A 15,599-nucleotide genomic window follows, 5' to 3' on the forward strand; every position below is an offset into this window, starting at 1 on the left:
GCAGAAAACACAATCCAGAGGAATGGTGATATGTATTTTAGCATCAAAGATTTGCAGATCTTTTCCATTGACCTTCTTTTTAATTACTTTGTCCTTTAGTAATAAAGTTAGCAGGAACTTTTTATTGCAGGATATTTGTACAAGATTAAAAAGATCCCCAGGAACTTACACACTCTCAAGAGTAAATTAATATTCTCTTTCTTTTGCTTTAACTGGAAGCGAGGCAACAGAGTCAGACATTAGCCTATTGTTTAAAGGAGGTATTTTTTTTTTCTTGGATTTATGTTTCATGTTCTATTTTCTGTCTCTACTTCATGAGAAATTTAAAATTTGCTTCTAATCAATGGGAAGTGAAGAAAGCTAAAAAAAAATTGATTAATAATCTTGTACTTAGTCCAAAGGTATCTTCTTGAATCACATAAAATTGTATAGATCATAACTTGTATTCATTCCAAGGTTTTCTGCAGTAAATCTCATCTACCTTCAAATCAGTGTGCGTTACTCACAGAAGGACATGTGCACAGATGCACTTGATGTTTGTGCCAAGAAACACCAGAGAATATTTATTATACAGTAGCATTTTTAGTCAGATTTATGAAAGTTTCATAAAAACAAAAAAATAAAAACTGCACTCTTCTACAATCCTCAGTAGTCTTTTAGCTACGTTCAACTGAAATAAAAAACAAGCATTTTGAGATTACATTAGCCATTGGTGTTAGTATCTTCTTCAGACAAAGGCATAATCCTACCCTCTATCGCTGCACTCAGTTGATCTTCACTTACAAAAAAAGAGAATTACCTTTCTTTGTTAAAAATGTTAAATTCCTGGTTTTCAGCCAGAGGAGCTTTTCTTAGTCAATCAACAGCAACAGGCTCACAATCAAGATTTTGTTATGCTTTTTTCAAGGGCTTTTCCAGGAAGATTACATGTAAGTAGAGGCTTTTATAAGTTTTCCAGTTAATATCAGAGCAATGTTGCCCTGTCCCTGGAGGTGTTCAAGGCCAAGTTGGATGGGGCCCTGGGCAGCCTGGTCTAGTATTAAATGTGGAGGCTGGCGGCCCTGCCTGTGGCAGGGGGTTGGAGCTTGATGATCCTTGAGGTCCCTTCCAACCCAAGGCATTCTATGATTCTATTATATGATGCTATGAATGTTTCACATTATCTGGCTTCTGGGGACTGTATACATAAATTACAGCTGGCCTATCAAACATACAGTTTGAATCTGACAAATGGGGCATGGTGTTGTGGTTTGATTTGACAAGCAGCTCAGCACCGCACAGCTGTTTGCTCGTTCCCACTCCCAGTGTGGTGGGGGAGAGAAACGGAAAAAAGATAAAACCTGTGGGTTGAAAAAAAGACAGTTTAATGGGACAGAAAAGGAAGGGAAATAATAATAATGATAATAATGTTAGCAAAAGAATTTACAAAACAAGTGATGCACAAGGCAGTTTCTTACCATGCACTGACAGATGCCCATCCAGACCCTGAGCAGCAGCACTTCACCCATCCAGCTCCGCCCTGCTCTATTGTGCTTCATGATGCCATGTGATATGGAATGTCCTTTTGGCCAGTTTAGGTCAGCTGTTCTGGTTCTGTCCTCTCCCTTCTGGTGCACCCCTCGCTGGCAGGGCAAGTTGAGAAGCTGAAACATCCTTGGCACTGTGCATCACTGCTCAGCAACAAATAGAAACATTGCTGTGCTATCGAAATTGTTACTGTTTTTCTCCTAAAGCCAAAACATCAAATCAACTCTATTCCATTTAAAATCAGAAAACATGGCTTTTTTTTTGGTCACTGTTGCTATTTTTCTGGATTTGTGTCAACGGTTTACGGGTGCTAGGCCCGATTCCGTGACGAAGGGGACGGGGGACCCACGGGCCCACGTCCTGGGAAAAGGGGAAAGGGGAAAAGGGTAGGGAGATGGCCCTGAGAGCAAAGAACAGCGGCAACAATCTGAGGAGAAACAAAACTAATTTACTAAATAAAATATCGGAATGCAAAACAACACACTATAATACAATATAATTACAATTTAAGCTGATAAATCCAATACAGAGAGAGAGAATGTCCCAAAATCAAGGTAGGCCTTACTCTACTACCGACGATAAGACGGCTGGAGAGCGAGGTGCTGCCAAGACGAGAGACGGCGGAAAAAGGGACGAGGTCTCGTGATCTGCAAGTTTTTATACTGCGAGCTTCTATCTTCTCCCTCCGGCTGGAAAATGGTAACAAAGGAGCAAAGTACCGTGGGGACTGTAGTAGTCCTTCTCTTCTGAGAACTAGGTATGTCCACTACATGATGTTATGATGTGGAATACCAATAACCGAAAATCACAAAACCATGACAATTTGTTGTTTGTCACCCTTCTCTGGTGGTATTTAATCCTTATAGAGGAATAGAAATTTTACTAGAACTCCACACACACAAGGAAAAAAAGTACTGTTTGCCCTTGTTTCCTATTAGCTTTTTCTTCATACATTCTAATGAGTAATGGGAAAAGATCTTTTATGGTCTTTGGTCCACTAATGGCAACAACAGGTGAGAAAATCAAACTAAATCTTTCAGATGCAGAGAATCTGTACTTGTTTGAAGTAGGTGAATTTGGTTTTATTCTGATCTTGTCAATTCTTGCCATTTCACTACAGTACTACTACCTAAGACCACAATGAGATAGAAGAGCATGCACAATGCGAATAAGTCATTCATTGTTCTAAACTACTTATTACCTGAAGAGTACTTTATGCCTCAATTAACACTTTGTTTTCTAGTGTATACTCAGCCCAGAAAGCCAATCACATCCTAGACTGCATAAAAAGAAGCGTAGTCAAGGGAGGTGATCGTCTCCCTCTGCTCTGCCCTTGAGAAGGCCCCACCTGCAGTACTGTATTCAGGCCTGGGACTCCCAGAACAAGAAAGACGTGGAGCTGCTGGAGCAGGTCCAAAGGAGGACATGAAGATGATCAGAGGGCTGGAGCACCTCTCCTGAGAAGAAAGGCTGAGCGAGCTGATCTTACTCTGATTTTGATGAGTCCCACTGATACCAGGATGTCACAAGGACACAACACTTGTTATCATTTGTCTGAGTTTAGTATTTACAGTGATAAGAATGATTATGCGTACTGCACTATTATCTGCAACACCCTGGTGCTTTCCTGGAGTTCTAGCTACAGGTCTTGGCCAGCACTTTCTTCATTTTCAGCTCTCACAGAGAGGGATTTAGGCTGTAATGAGAAGACGTAAAGCTAGCAGAGCCACTGTTTCTGGAGTTCAGATTAGTTTGTCTACATGTGGTGCAAAGGCTTAGTAGTCAAGTGTTATTCTGAAGGGACTCCCTGGAAAGTTGGAGATTATTACAGGAAGTACTTCTGAGCTGAGAGGAGGATGGAAACCAGAAGCACTCCTAAGGAGTCACTGTTCATAAACGATTTCACAAGGACAATCAGAGCAAACTTTCATTATTTGAAAATAGCTCTAGGGATGTTAAAATATTAGAAATAAGGTTTGACCTTAGAGAAGTGAAACTTTTAAACGCAATTTTAAGGAATGAGAAGTTTCCGAGAAACGTGGCCTGACTGAAGGCATCTAACCTCCTGTGAATTGGTACTGCATTAATCTGAGGAACGCGGCACATTTCAGCTGAGGTAATAGCACTTACCTTTGCAGAATGTTTCTCATATAGGTTCTGAGCCAAAGGTCTGTTGAAGTTAATGGAAGTTTTCCATTATTTTACAGCTATGTATTATTAAAAAGTCTGTATTATAAAACAGGCAGAACTAAGTGAAATAGTAGGTGCAGATTCTGACATTAAACCTCCGATTCTTACCTTCGGTAGACCTCAGAGCACTTAATTCTAACTTCATACTACTCCTCCCTGAATAATAATATTTCCAAGCAATTTATTTGCAGAGTTTAAGACTGGAACCTCTTGATTTGAAATGTAAGCTTCTATTGCATGAGCTAATACTTCAGAATTGCTGCATTTCTGACACAAACAAATGCAATCTATTAAATTATCTGAGTCACTAGAGAGAAACACGTGCTGGGTCAGGGCATGTTTGCAAGCAGAAAAGTGGGAAAAAAAAGAGATTTATATATAACCAAAGGATCTCTCTGCCCAACTAACCAGGTCGTGGCTGCGCCTGGTATGATGTAGGTCACATACAGTGTGTCTACGTTAGTTATATACTGTATTACATAGGTTCTTCTGTCAGACAATTTTGCTTTACTTTAGCAGATTCCTCCCTGATGGGATCAAAGTTGAAGCTGTACCCTGTAAAGAAATAGATCAAATATCTAGAAAGTTCAAGTGGATATACAAGTAGTAGAAAAAAAGTTTCTCTTTGCTGTTCTATCTCAGTAAGATGTTCTCCTTAAGGGTAGCAGTGTTTATTTCCTTATTTTGAGATTTCTAATTATGTCTGATTCCCTAACTAGCTAAACTGAATGTTTGAATTAGAAGTCCAGAGGGGAACTACCAATTAGAATCATTAAAATTATTTCAAAAGATTTAGAACAAGAAAAAGTGTTAGAGAAAATATTAACTTTGGTTCAAAGCATGGAAGAAGGCATTATTTATAGTAGCTACCAAAGACTGGAGTGAGAGAAATATAAAAATTCATTATTTGTTAAAAAAATAAAGCCTCAAAGGAAATGGGAAGACTGCATAACAAAGATTGGTCTTGCAACATTCACAATGTAAACAGAAGAACTTTTTCGCACCGAAACCTGGATTATTAAATAAAAACCTAACTAAAGCCACTAGTAAAACCTAACCTAAGTTACCAGTAAAAAACAATAGGTTTTTGGAACTTGTTTTCTCTCAAGAATGATTGCTTATGAAGAAGTTAAGAGATACTTTAAAGTGAGGGAATGTTTGGATTTTAATTTAATTTATTATCTTCATGTTTCATGAACAAACCCACAGAGCCGTTTTTTTTTTTTTTTTTTTATGATTTTCATGGATCAAAACTGTCATGTCGTGGAAAACAAATCACACCCATTCTCTTTCACATTTTGTATAGCTCAAGGTACTGGCAACTACAAAAAATCATTTGTGCTTTATTATCAGAGGTCAGATACTGTAACTGTTGGAAGTAGCAAAATAATCCTTTTGGTAGGAACACATCAGAGAGGCTTAATTCTCTGGCAATGTGTCACTGTGTTATGGTATTTCTCTGTGGTAGTAGGAAGAGTGTGAAGTCTCACTGTCATTACTGACCTGAATACTTATTTGCTTTGTACAGTGTGTGTGTACTTCACTGCAGTAAATAAACTTGCATACACTCTCTACCTCTACAGTACTTCTGTAGAGGAAGTATTGGAGAAGTGATAATTTCTTAAGAGAAAAAATGTAGATTTACTGTAGAAGTTTAATTTCCTTAAGTAATGTTTGTAGTCATTATTTAGAGCTCATGTTTCAGTAAGAGCAGAGATCCAAAAATGCCAGAGGAGTGCATGCACGTGGAGCTGTGATAATTCTGTCACCCAATTTTGAGACCTACTGAAGGAACAGTGGGAGGAAAAACAGTGCTCCTGCTGTCCTATGGTGAGAGGATGGTAGCTGAAAGGGCTGTCAGGCCACCAGCCTTCACAAGCCCTAAATTCACCAAATTTTAAATGAAGCAGTATTGGATGTTAGTCAGTGGGCAATGTCCAGTTAGAAACATCAACCCTACACTTGCAGAGTTAGAAAACCTGTGCTATAACTGTTATTTGTGCATACTGAGAGCTTGAAATTAGAATATTCTTAAAATAAAGCAATCCAGAAACACAAAAACAACCATGTAATTAGGCAGGAAACAGCTGAGAACGGTGAGAACAGCTACATCAAAGCCTATGAGATCTGCCTTCTGAAGGAGAGTGTTAATCACAGCAATTAGAACAATAGCAGCTACCGAGATTTCCAAGAAATGGTACTGTGCACTCACTAAAACCTCTGGCTGCATCCAGCCACTGGCAGTGTAGCTTGTACAAAGTCATTGCACACCAAGGCTAAGCAAGAGCGTGACACCCACAGTGAAAGAACTTTAAAGAGAAGTATCTTATCTCTTCATACAGGAACAGTAAACTGAGATCCAAGAGGCTTTTCCACTCTATTCTTTAGATGTTTCTGCAGATGATATCTGAAGGAAGAATTCTCACCCAGCAGAACCAAAGCTTAAAGCCATAGCTTTCATTTAATCCAGAATCTAGTGAGTAATTCTTATCTTTCTTGAATATTTTCTCAGAGTAAGAAATGCTAATGTTGATTCACTTGAAGTCTCAGCAGCTATTGGGGCTATATGGCTAAATGCTTTGTACTGTGTTTGGTTTTCAGCAATACTGCTCCTCATTATGATGTCTTGGGCCATAGTCTCTTCATACTGCCATCACAGCAATGCCTATCCAAAATGACAAATAGAAATCTTCAGACCAGTGTGTAGGAAAGCAGTATTGGAAACATTTTCGTTCAGCTATGTGTCCTCTAGTTTGTATGGAGATAATCCTTCCATATGTAGTTAACACCTTGGGATATGTGCTTTATATTACAACTAATGCTTATGCCAAACATCCTAGACCACAAAAAGATTTTAATGAAGGACAGTATTAATTTGCCTCCAGCATATCACCAATTTGACTAGAGCTTGAATTGTCTTGTGGGAGTTCTGCTTGCTTGGATAAAATCTGAATTTGTTTTGCATGCATAAAATTATAGCTTAAAGAAAAAATGCTACATTATGTAATATCAAACAGCTTAACTACTACATCTAATTATATTAAAGACTAAACTGGAAGAAACAACGCTTCAAATTTGATTACAAACATGAAAGCAAATGAGAAGCAGCAAGTTTAACACTGCTTTAAGCTGTGCTGTAAATACCCTTGAAAAATCCATGTCCTTGCCATCCTTTCCAATGCCAGGCTACACTTTGTAGGTCATACTAGAAATCATTCTTGGAGTAAGCCTCCCTGGAGAAAACTGACAGAATTGCCTCTAGCAATTATCATTGCCTTTAGCGGCAGTACTGTCAGTTTTCAAACAGAGTAAATGTCTGATTTTCCTTCCTTCCAGGCTCAGAGAGGAAGCATTGCCTATGTTTCATAGAATCTGTGAATGTCTTGAGTTGGAAGTTTCCTGTAGTCCAGTTTGAAATGTTGAGTTCTTCCCACAGAGAAGAACCTAATTACTAAATTAGACATTACAAAAATGAAGTCTAAATCTTAAAGATTCAGACCTTCAGATGTGAAGATTAAGTAAAACTATCAAGTGGTTTGAATATTTTAGTAAACTAAGAACTGCACTTTTGTGGTGGAAATGCAAACATCTTAAATTCAGCAACTGTAGTTGCATGGGCAGAAATGCTCCCAGGTGTTAGAGAGACTGAAGGCATGAAGGGTTGCCATATGTGACAGACTTCTGAAAAGGCATAACTACAAAAAAAAAAAAAAAATTAAAAAAATTATAATTCAATTTTTAAGATTTTTAGAATTTTCTTATAATTTATTCTACCAAAAAAAGTGGCAAAGGTGTGCTAATGTATAATACACGACTAGTAATATGTGGGACTGGAGTTTGACAGCCTTCTGCCAATGTGCAAGACATTAGATTTTCTGAGAAGCAGCTCCTGGCTTGTTTGTTTCCCTGAAGCTGCTCATGTGACATATCACACTGCACATGGGGCGTCTGAGATTAGAGACTGAGCAGGGATGGGGCTGCTGTTCCTCCAGGATCATGAGCCAGGACCTGAGCACAGAGCTATGCCCAGACTGCACAACGCTAACCAAGCAGCAGTTCAGGTTTCACTGCAGGTCTGCGCTTAAAGCACTGTGCAGACACATCAGTTCAGATGGCTGAGCGTGATGGAATTTATATGACTTGTATGCTAGAATACATCATGAAAAATGTAATATGTATCCGTGTAATTTGTTCTCATTTTTTAAAGAAATTAAATGAAGAAATCTTGCTATTCTGATAGACAACTATTTCAGCAGTGAGAAAACTGCCATATCAAGTGATCTAAACATTTATTTAATTTGTCAGTCTCAATGACAGCAGTCTCAATTGTCAGCAATTTAACAGATAAACCTCTAGAATATTGTGCATGGGGAGAAATATCTTCCTGGTATCTTTTCCATAGGTTTAGGGATGCTCTCTCTATATAGCTGAGTTTGGGGTTGGTGTACTGTGATACCTGAATGTAATTGGGAACAAATGTTTTATGATTATTACATTTGGAAGTTGTTTTACTCCTTTAAAAAGTTTCTCAAAATCTTTTCCCTCTGTTTTGTGGCAGTGAATTTCACAGGATAATTATGTGTGCATGAACACATGGATATGTGTTATATTTATCTGCACTCTAATAAATATACTGCCTTTGTGTTACTTTTTCTCCTGTATTTTAAATATCACAGCTGAATTAACATTGTTTGTAGAATTAAGGGACTGTGATCTTTTCTGCACAATGTTTTGCTTTCTGTCATTTTTTTTTCTTCAATATTTGTCCCTTTCCTGTCCAAACACCTACCAAATTTGGAATTTAACAAAATATTTAACAGTAAATATTTAACTCTGTGCAGAACATACTAAAAAGAAAAAACAATTATGTTCAAGACAGAGCTGTTTAAAGCTGGTTTGACATAATTCTCATACAATTTCAAACTCTTAGCACAGTGTCCACACCTGGTTAACCATTAGGTGAAAACCTCATGAAATCTTAATCACCTGTTACTGTTATTTCCACTCTTGCATAAAAACTGTGGCCAGCAGAGTGAGGGAGGTGATTGTTCCCCTCTGTTCTGCCCCCATGAGGCCCCATATGGAGTACTGCATCCAGGTCTGCAGTCCTCAGCTCAGGAAGGACATGGAGCTGTTCAAGCAAGTCCACAAATATAACCAGGGGGCTGGAGCACCTCTCCTATGAAGATAGGCTGAGAGATCTGGGCTTGCTCAGCCTGGAGAAAAGAAGGCTCCGGGGACAACATGTTGCGGCCTTCCAGTATGTAAAGGGACCTTATAAACAGGAGGGAAATAACTTTTTACAAGGGTAGATAGTGATTGAGAAGGGAGAATATCTTTAAACAGAAAGAGGGGAATTTTAGATTAGATGTCAGGAAATTCTTCACTCAGAGGGTGGTGGATGCCCCATCCTTGGAGTTGTTCAAGGCCTGGCAGGGTGCGGCCCTGAGCAGCCAGATCCAGTGGGAAGTGTCCCTGTCCACAGCAGGGGTTTAGAAGCAGATAATCTTTAAGTCCCTTCCAACCAAAGCCATTCTTTGATTATGTGATTCTACTGATTCACGTCAAAATCACCCCCTTTGCATTTCCTAGGTACACTGATAAAAAGAAGAGAATTTACTGAAGAAAAAGAGTTGCAAATGTTTTAGCAAAGCTTTCAGTCAGGAATTAGAAAGAATCAAGTTGTTCCCCTGATACACCAGAAGTCATTCTTTGAACACTAGATGTTCTTAGATGTCCTACATGTAATCAGAGGTGTAAAAAAAAAAATAAAAAAGGCATAATCACTTACGGCTTTACAGAGATGAAGTTACTTGAATGTAACTCGAAGTTATTTGAAAGTGATATTATCCCACACATAAACATAAGAGTTCAGCCAACCTCCTCCCAGTTCTGAGCCAATGTGTGGCAGATTGCCCTGTATTTGCAGAAGCTGTGTCTGGGCATAAAGTTTTGTTTCTCCACTTTGCTGTTGTTTTACACCACTGTAATATCTAATCTGCATAGATAATGTGACCTGGCAGAGCTGATTGAGAATTGCAGTTCTGCTTTCTCAGAGGACAACAGCAGAGATACTATGGCTTACTAATTTAAGAGTTTTATAACATAAATTATTGGTGGGGACACTGCATGGCACTTCGTCTGTCTCGCTGCTTCACAGTGGAAATACGATTGACATCTGTTTCCCTTTCAGAAAAAGTGTTCTCACATTGTGACTACAAAAGACGCAAAATGAATCATCTCCCCAAGTAACTGGCAGTTAAAACTTGTATGTCAGATTCTATTTGTTTCCAGTCGTTTTGCAGATGTTCTTCTGCATTAGTTTAAGTGATGTGGCTCCTGCTTTAGTCTGGCATAGAGATGAGAATCTAGCGTCCTCCTTTCAGAAACCAATTGATTATGAGACATATGAAATGAAATATCATTTAAAATATTTTGGATCAATGCTACTATGTTTCAGTAGACCACAAGTTAATTCTCACACCTTTTCAAACACTTTCAAAAAGAATTCCCTATCACTGAAGTTATAATAACAAATACTCGACTTAATTATAGTTTTGCATGTTCTCTAACATTCTTTTAGATATAGGTATTACTAAAAGAGGTAGTGTTTCCAAAACTGCTGAAAAGCTTTTGTTTCTGTTAAGAACTGTCTTCCTTTTTCTAGCATGAAAAATTACTGACAGTAATGTGAAATGACAGTACAATGTAAAATGGGACTGAATCAAAAAGAATTCTATAAAGGTGCGTGTCCAGAGTGAAGTAGTTGCACAAATACATTTGTACAAATCCCCTAAACCAAAGTACAGTTACAATTTAGTAGCCTAACTTTGCTTTGCTTTTTTTTTTTTTTTTTTTTTGCAATCTCTATTAACTATCATATTTAAAAATAAAAATTGGTAGATTGTTATCCTCAAATTCTCTCAAATAAGCTTCTAAATTGGGGTTCACTCTTTTCTCCCAGCAGGAATCCATTTGGTCTAATTGATCTATGAGTCACTGAACTTCACATAGACACTGAAAATACAGAAAACGGATATAGAACTCCGTTAACAGATAAATTGGGCAAGTAATAATGTAGCGCTGTTTTTTCTTTTCTTATCATTTATTCCTGCTGAGTTTCTTGTTAAACTTTAATGGCCTATTAAGGAAATGTCAACCTTAAAAAAATGCAATAAATATCAACTGCTAATAGAAGATTTACAAAAATGGCAAGAAGTTTAAGACTACTTTTGCTTGGCTTCTCCATATTGTACAAAAATAATTATTTCTAGTTATATCTCCTAAAACTCAACAGTGTTTATGTTTAAGGATGTGATTACTTAAACTTATTCTCAAAAGATCTGTTTCATCTCTTTTTACAGATATATTCCCACTTTCAAAAGATTCCCACTTTCAGAGACTGGCCTCAAAAAAGTTTCACATTTTAATTTTCATCATTTTGTTGTAGTTTCCACACTCAGTTTAAGAAATAATACACCGTTGCACTTATTTAGTTTAAGCTCTTACCTTGTAGTTACCTTCAAAACAGCAATACTAAAGAGTTCAATTATTCTGTCAGGCTGTTTACATTCAATATCACATTCAAATTTATGTTTCAAAGACCTGTGGATGTTCTTTAGAAATTTGATTGAAGATGCATTTTTTTTTTTCAATTTTTATTTAGAAAAGGAAGATGAAGAAAATAGCCAGATGAAGAAAAGGAGAAAGCAATGGTCTGTGTTACACCCTACGTGGACAACACTGGTGGTAAGTGGACAGCTGGACTAGATGATCTTAGAGGTCTTTTCCAACCTTAATGATTATGATTCTGTTGCATGTTTTCCTGTATCACAGATCAGTTCACATAAGGATTCCTAACATATCATGACAAATAAATAATGCTTTATAAATTCAAAGCTATCAGACGATTTCTGAATTTAATAACAAAATAACAAGCCTTGCTTTTGTATTCATATCAGGCATTATGCAAAAGCAGGAGATTGGCCAGATTCTGTCTCTCCTAAGAAAAAGAAATGTTAACCAAATTACCTCCTTAATGCTGCTCTTCACTGTCCCCAAACACAACAGCAGTTCAAGCTGAATGCATGCTAGGATTCAAGTCAAAATTATTTTTAATGAATAGACTCTGAGAAAATTTCCTTTTCAGTGTTTTTTTTTCTTGCCTATGATTGGCCTAGATTGATGAGAAATGTAATCATTCAAAACCCAAGGCATACTGAACCTTCTTGATATATTAAATTTGGGGTAGAACTTCACACTCACTTCTTTAAGGAAGATACTTTGCAATTAATGGTTTTTCCTGCTTTCTACGATTATAATTTTAAACAAATTTTCAGGTGAGGCAGGGTTACCTCTAATTAATGAAAACAGTCTAATGTTGGTAGATACAGAGGCTGTATCTCTGTTGTTCTGTTCCAGTATCCTGGGAAATTCTCCGTTGCCTTGCAAAAGTGTCTATGAGCAATTCATTGCTTCTCACAGACATACATCTGGGAAAGGCTCACAGAGCAGCACTGCAACAAAGCCAGAAGAAGAATATAAAACACACATCTCCGATTCATGTCTTCTGAGAGTTCTCTGGTTCCAGATTTACCCTTTAACAAGGAATACTCTCTACTGCTGGAGCTCAGAGGGGGCTGCAGGGCTATGCAGGCATACAAACAGTGCCTTACTTCCCAGAGTACTGCAGAGACGAGTGGAATACCTGAAAGAACCTGATGCAATGCATGTGGAGCCTGGGCAGTCCAGCTCCCTCACATGCTCACAGGTTGGGTGGAAAGCCCCAGCTTGAGGTGCCTCAGTGGACAGTCTTCCCTGGGGGACACACTGTCTGTGTGAGAGTGACACCTGTTTCAGGCTCATGCTCCCTTACCATGGCAGGCACTGCTACAACCCACTGAACAGGCAGGGCAATGACCAAATTAGCTGCAAAGAAACAGGCCTCCACTTGCTGCATTGTACTGAGATGAAAGAGGAATAAAACATCTGCTACTGCAATTCTTAGTGCCATCTAAGTTTGAATGCACATCTCTAGCAGCATCACAACACCTGTCAAATCACATCCACTCATACTTCCTAGCAAACCTCTAAAAAACTACATTAGGAGACAGCTCAGATGCTTTGGAGGACTGCTATTTGCCTCTAAGTTTATGCTGACAACAAATATTGGCATATTTCCAGCTCACAAACAGTGCATGCTACTTTAGCTCCTACTTTTCTGACTGTTGAAGCAGAAATATTTGACGTACAGAGGCCATTTGCTTTAACATGCCAACTACTAATTTCTGAAGCACATCTGAGAGTATGAAAAAGGATTTTCCTCATTTTTGTTTGTACGTATCGTTTCAAATTGCACTGTCTTGTGCTAGTAGGACGACACAAACCAAGAGTGTGGCAAAGCAGGTAGTTCAGCCACACTGGTAGGCTGGAGCTAGTGGCAGAGAAGTAAGATGCATCCTCCTCTCTCTTACAGGAAACATCTTGATTTAAAAAAAAAAAAAAAAAAGGGCAAAATAAAGATGGTATGCCTCAGGAAAAAAAACATTTCCATTCATAAGAACCTACTATAAATTAACCAAAATAATCAATCTCATAGGAGCTTTGTCCCAGGACCTGCTGGGAATGCTGATGAAATGAGCCAGTTTTTAAGCTAAGCTGAAAATAAAATGAGTGAGTGTTAAATAATGCTCTAGTTCCTCTTGGCTTATTTCAGTGACAAATTCAATTTTAAACAGTTAAATGATTACAAGCTTTGAAATTAAATTTCAGGATGAATAATTAAGCAGTACTCTCCAGTGTCTGTGAGAAATCACATTCCTTGCTCTAGAAACACTTAGAGTAATAGATACGGGAGTAGATCGGTAACACACTTCTGATTAAATTTAGTCTGTAGAACTGTTTCTCATATATTACAGTCAACAGCACACTGAAGTCAGCTGCATGTTTTATATAATTTAGGCTGAAATTAACAAATTATAAGAATAAAGATTCTCTAAAATAGCATTTGAAAATTAAAGATTTCTATGGGAAGTAGCCAAAAGTAAGATTGTGTATATCTGAAATGTATTTCTAGCTGAGCTATGTGAATAAATGAAGTCTTTTTCTTTGACTGGCAAGCTGGAAAATTCAGTGGAAAGAATTGTTTTTATGTTTATGTACACACAAAATTATTCCGGCTTAGGATAAATTTTCTATTCCTCATGGCAGAGATCCTCATTCCATTAATCATGGAAGTTAATAAAAGCAAAAGCTGTAAATCAAGAGTTACCTCTCCAGCTGTTCCCATCAGTGTCACTTTTTTCACCACTGATATGAGTCTCTTTCAAATTCTTCTGTAGTAAATTCAGAGGGGGAACTACAACATGGGATTTCTTGGAACGTGGTTCCTTGCTTTATAGATGGATCTCCATTTCTACCAGCATTGGTCCCTGTAGTTTTCTGAGGCCAGAGAGGTCTTTGATATTGGAGGAAGGAGTCTCATATCTAAAAAATGTTTGGGGAAAAAAACAAAGTGCTGAAAAGAGCATTACATTGTTCTCATATGGAAATAATTAATCTATAATAAAATAAATACTGAGCACTTTTGCAAAATGATATTTATGAGATTTCATTAGAATTTTGGCATGGCAGTGGGAAAGGAATTTTAAGTCAAAGAGTTTAAAATGTAATGTCTCAAAAAGAGGTTGGGCCACAAGAAAAATTAATAGAATTGAAAAAGGATTATTTTAGAATACTTAGTAATTGATGTTTGATGTCAGTAATTTGCTTTTCTCATGTGAATAAATATTTACATGAGATTTGGAAAGTAGCCTCAGAAAAACTCAGTATTTGTCAAAAGATGGATTTTCACATGATTCAGTCCTGCAAACTACCAAAAAACTTTTGGCTTCCACAGATCAGATTTATTTGGTTTACTTTTTATTTCCAAAAATCCCACTGATCATCCACAATCCAACAAACATAACAACCAAACATTGTGTTAAGTCTTTCAAGATTACTACTAAACATTGCAGTCCCTCTACTGCATTTAGTAAGCTTTCTAAAGGAAGTGACTGAGCCAGCATTTCATTGAGCATTGTTGAGTTGAATAAATTTAGCTGAGAGACATATAGATTCCTTTAGAGGTTAAAGAGTTACATGTCATTATCATAATAATGCATATGTAGATTAGCAGCCAAGACTATAATTCCTCGTGCCATAAAATGGCAAATTTGAGACCTCATAAAAAGCCTGAGAAGCATCATTATTCAAAACATATTTCTTTACAGTAATTTCTGCAGAAGTGATTCCCTTTGCTACAGTAATTTTGCAGTCTGTGCAGAAAGTCAGAGTGAAGGCCTCTCTTGAAGCTTTAATAATCTATAAGCCCTGTGAAGCACTTCAAAGTGCCAGGTAGCAGATGCTCAGGAAGATATCTGTGGATAGAATAGTTGTTTCTTAGAACGTGATACTGTGTGCTTGTTTGATGGCACCAGGTCAGCTGATGATGTCATCCGCATTTATTCAGTACATGTAAATCTTTCTCTGTGTCATTATGGAGTTTATATTAGTAGAAACTGACTTTACATGAGAACAGTATATGTTAACTGAAACACAGTAAAATAAATAATTATGAGTAGAGGACGTTTCTCTTAATTCATACATTTCTTGTCTTCAGTGTTTTCATGAAACACAGTTGTTTTGCTGAGTGCATGCATGAAAAACTTCTTCCCAACAAAACCCTCAAGTCACACTTAGCTTTCCATGCTGCTCTTCTCTAGCAACAACACTACCCAATAAAATGTTCCAGTAGACCAGTAGGGTGCTGATTTTCCTTCCTTCCTTCCTTCCTTCCTTCCTTCCTTCCTTCCTTCCTTCCTTCCTTCCTTCCTTCCTTCCTT

General features: G+C 37.6%; 1 long non-coding RNA gene across 1 annotated transcript; it reads right to left on the minus strand.

The window, feature by feature from the left end:
* On the minus strand, window positions 1,081–2,132 carry LOC110395118. Its single transcript, XR_002436174.1, has 3 exons — window positions 2,093–2,132; window positions 1,458–1,670; window positions 1,081–1,340 (listed from the first exon to the last, which is right to left on the minus strand). It is a non-coding gene; the product is annotated as an uncharacterized LOC110395118 (long non-coding RNA).

The sequence above is a fragment of the Numida meleagris genome, chromosome 2 (assembly GCF_002078875.1).
Source record: "Numida meleagris isolate 19003 breed g44 Domestic line chromosome 2, NumMel1.0, whole genome shotgun sequence".
NCBI lineage: Eukaryota > Metazoa > Chordata > Aves > Galliformes > Numididae > Numida > Numida meleagris.